The sequence below is a fragment of the Sorex fumeus genome, unplaced genomic scaffold (assembly GCF_029834395.1).
Source record: "Sorex fumeus unplaced genomic scaffold, SorFum_2.1 ptg000044l, whole genome shotgun sequence".
Taxonomy (NCBI): Eukaryota; Metazoa; Chordata; class Mammalia; order Eulipotyphla; family Soricidae; genus Sorex; species Sorex fumeus.
In genome coordinates, this window is record NW_026606101.1 from 25,330,970 (window position 1) to 25,335,423 (window position 4,454).

Here is a 4,454-nt window from a genome sequence, read left to right on the forward strand (position 1 = left end):
ATGACATAGAATTAAAGGTAAAAGCTATTTCAGTCATATTCATAGGTCACAGTTAGTTACAATCTTTGAATTCCAGATTACATAATTTGAAATATGACTCCCATTCTCTAGGGAAAGAGTAGAAAAAATATGCACTAAAATCACAGTTTTTTGATAAAAAATTTACAAATAAATAAATAATATATAGCAACAATAACAACAACAAAGAGCGCAATCACTTAATCACTTAATCACTTAATCCCCATTATTCATCGATTTACTCTAGCGGGTGCCAGTAACGTCTCCATTCATCCCGGTTGCGTGCTAGCGTAGCCCAATGGTATCTGTTCGTTCTAGGAACATGCAGAGCCTCAAACTGATCATTTAGGGTCTTGACGAAGAAGTCTGACCATCTTATAGGTGGGCGTCCACGTGATCTTTTGATGTCCCGTGGAATCCAATCAGTAATGGCTCTAGTCCAGCGGTTGTCTGTAAACCTCATTACGTGTCCAGCCCATCTGATTTTTGATGTCTTGGCAAATGAGACAGCGTCCCTGATTCTTGAGCGTTGATGAAGATCAGAACTCCGGATTCTATCTCTCATTTGAGTGAATCGTGATATTCCAAGCATAGTTCTTTCGATTCCTCTTTGAGAGACCCGAATAGCGTTCTCATCCTGTTTTCGTAGGGTCCAGGTCTCTGAGGCATATGTTAATGCAGGAAGAACAGTGGAATCAAAGAGATGTGCTCGTAGCTGGAGGTTCTTTGTCCTTTTAGTTACTTCTTCAATGCTCTTGAAGGCATTCCAAGCCGCTCTCTTCCTCCTGCGCAACTCAGGTGCCAGGTCATTCATCATGTTGATTTCTCGACCTAGGTATATATAACTGTTGCATTCGGAGATGGTGGTTCCGTGGAGAGCGAATGGGACAGGAACAAGGCTGTTTCTCATAAACATTGTCTTCATAAGATTCAGCTGTAGTCCGACCTTTTCACATTCATGGTCAAAGTCGTTCAGCATTTGTGTCGCTTGGCTGATGTTTGGTGTTATTAGAACGATGTCATCAGCAAAGCGGAGGTGGTGTAGTTGCCGACCATCTATCTTCACTCCCATGCTTTCCCATTCCAGTCGTCGCATGATGTTTTCGAGGGTGGCACTGAAGAGTTTTGGTGAAATGGTATCACCCTGCCGAACCCTTCTCTTGATATGGATGATTACTTCTTTGTAGAATGGTGAGATCTTGGTAGTGAATCCGCAATAGAGCTCACGAAGGATCCTGATGTATTGAGTTTGTACGCCCTGATTGGCTAGGGCTTCCATGACCGCTTCCGTCTCAACAGAATCAAAGGCCTTCTTTAAATCAATGAACGTTAGACAGAGAGGCATCTTGAACTCCCGAGATACCTCAATGAGCTTGGTTATTGTGTGGATATGGTCGATGGTACTGAGCGCAATGAATTTCTAAAATATCAGAGTACTTCTTGCAAAAACTCAATGTCCTCCTTAATTATAAAACGTAATGGGGTGCTCACTTTGGCAGCACATATACTAAAATTGGACCGATACAGAGATTAGCATGGCCCCTGTGCAAGGATGACATGCAAATTCCTGAAGCGGTCCATATAAAAAAAAAACCGTAATGGGAACCAGAAACATAATACAGAGGTAAGACATTTGTTTTATATACAGTCCACCTGGACTCAATCCCCAGCATCCGAATTGGTCCCATGAACCTTCCAGGAGTAATCCCTGAGCACAGAATCAAAAGAAATCCCTGAGCACAGATGGGTATGACCCTGCTCTGACCCAAATAGCAATGCCCACATTAAATTAAATTGTATAGAAAAAACTATGAAATTTGTAATTCTGTCAAACAACATTTTTAATTCTAGCATAGCACAGCAGAATCATAAAAATTGTCTTAATTAGTGAGCAATATCTCTCAGATGTCTAACTTTTAAAGTTGCTATAGTTAGAAATATTTTGTGCAAAATGAAATTAAGAAAATATAAAACTTACTCAAAGTCTCAAAACCAACCAACCTGAATCTGGAAACTGCCCTTGTCAATTACAGTTAAGGAGATACATGAATATGACTTAAAATCTGTTCATTTGAAATAAGTGGAAATTAAGAATGTGAAATACTACACTAAAGTTGCTTTGATTCTTTAGATGAAAGGAAGTCAGTATTAATTTTGTTAGCTTATTCATACCTGAGGTACCATTTTTCAAGTTTGTGAAAAGAAAAATCAAACATTGTTGTTATCCTTTAAAATCTATTTTTATTTGTTGTATTATTTTAATTTTCAGAGTGAACATACTAGTATTAATATTTATCAGTTTTTAAAAGGAATTTTGTCAGAGAAGTAAATTCATTCATTTTTTCTCCGTTCTGTTTCCAACTTTATATAATTAGTAGGACACTTAGACAAAGGAGGAAAAACTCCTACCAGAAACCCTGTGCTCAATTATTTTGTATTTTCATTACTTAAGGACAATCTTGAAAGCAAATCTGATTATAGGGGAGTTTCTATGTTAATAAACTGACATGTATAACTAGTTATAGTAATTTGTTTTTTATTCAGTTTCATTGTCATTCTTTTTACATTACTTCCTTGGCTATATCTTTAAAAAATAACTAGAAGAAGCATAAAGTACAAAGGCATTATAAATCTTTCAGCAATATTTCTTAGTTCCTATAAAGAGCAACAAACTAATGTCAACTTGCATAAACCTATTAGATAAGCTATGTCAAAATTTTAATAAATTCAGAAAATTTTGTGTTGCAGTATCTACATGCCCATGAGAGAAAAATAATTTTTCTCTTAGTATTTTTCTCCTCTAGTAAGAGGAAATCAGAGAGATCCTTGTGTCATGCCCCATAAAAAAGCCTAGCCAAGATTAAACCATAGTATTAACAAATGACAAAGCACCAAAAACAGGTCACTGAGTTGGAAACTTTTAATTACTGACACAAGACATATAACATAGTATTTTAGGTTATTTTATTCAGAAACAAGGTCTCTCTCTGTGTTACATATAAAAATAATTTACTGAGTGTTTCTAAGGAAAAACAGAAATTATGTGGAGCAGAGAAGGTACCTAAGTGAAGATAAGAATTCAAGAAAATCCACTTCCATAGACCGTGCCAATAGAATGTTGCTCTTAAATTTACACTTAAATTCCAACTTGAGACAGAGGGAATGGTTCATATATTCCTTTCTCAATTATTTATTGGCTTATAATTGTCTTTAGGAGAACATAAAATCCCAGCAACTTATGATTCTCTAATATAAAATAGTTGAATGATGAACCATTGAGGAAGATGACAGGCATAAATTGTTAGGTAAAAGACATTATATGAGACTAGTGAAAGTGATAGTGATCAGTAGGAGAATACATGCCTCATATCTGTAAAGTTCTAGGTTCAACTTTTAGCACTGATATATATATATATCACTGATGAATATATATATATATATTCATATATACATATATTCTGGCACCTTAGACCACTCGGCCATCCTAAACACTGGGCTGGAGCGATAGCACAGTGGTAGGGCATTTACCTTGCATGCAGCCAGCCTGGTCAAGCCAGATTTGATTCCTTCACCCCTCTGGGAGAGCCCAGCAAGCCACCAAGAGTATCTTGCCCGCATAGCAAAGCCTGGCAAGCTCCCTGTGATGTATCCAATATGCCAAACACAGTAAAAACAAGTCTCACAATGGAGATGTTACTGGGCCCGCTCGAGCAAATCAATGAACAACGGGAGGACAGTGATATATATATATATATATATATATATATATATATATATATATATCACTTATATTTATATATATATATATGAATGGAAGAATGGGGGATTTGAAGATTGGAGGTGGAATTGCCAAGAATACCTGCCACACATACTAGTGTGTAGTTCCTGTATGTAAGCTGTGATTGTGCTTGTCATTTTTTTCCAATCATATTCGGTGTTTGTAGTGCAACATTAGTCAGCTGTCTTGGTTAGATAAGCAACCCAGTGAGTCTATTGTATTGCAGGAAGGGCTGGATTTGGCTCTTGCTTTGGACCATAGTTTGCTGATCCCTGCTCAAGATAAATGGTTTAAGCTTTCTGTACAATTGTACCTCTATTAATAATCAAGTTTAGGATTTTCCACCTAAGATAAAGTAAACCAAATCTATTATTTTATCTCCATTGCTGGGGTGTTTCCCACAGCACCAAAAATAGAAATCACTCCATAAGTTCATAAATACTTTTTTATTTCACCCTTTTAAAGTTTCCTGTTCCCATTACCCTCATGTTCCTATTCACTTTCAACAAAATACATTGCAGCTTTGGACTCAAACTGAAAAGGGAACAATTAAATAAGCATGTTTCTACTGTACTATAAATGTACATCTAACTCCTATTACGTAGGTTATCATTTCAGAAGTTACTTACATATGTATACAAACATACAAATACCTAGA

General features: G+C 36.4%; 1 non-coding gene across 1 annotated transcript; it reads left to right on the plus strand.

Annotated features, from left to right (window-relative positions):
- The first annotated feature begins 1,501 nt into the window (after positions 1–1,501).
- On the plus strand, positions 1,502–1,605 carry LOC130030825 (U6 spliceosomal RNA). The gene has a single exon (XR_008793505.1). It is a non-coding gene; the product is annotated as a U6 spliceosomal RNA (small nuclear RNA).
- Positions 1,606–4,454: the final 2,849 nt, after the last annotated feature.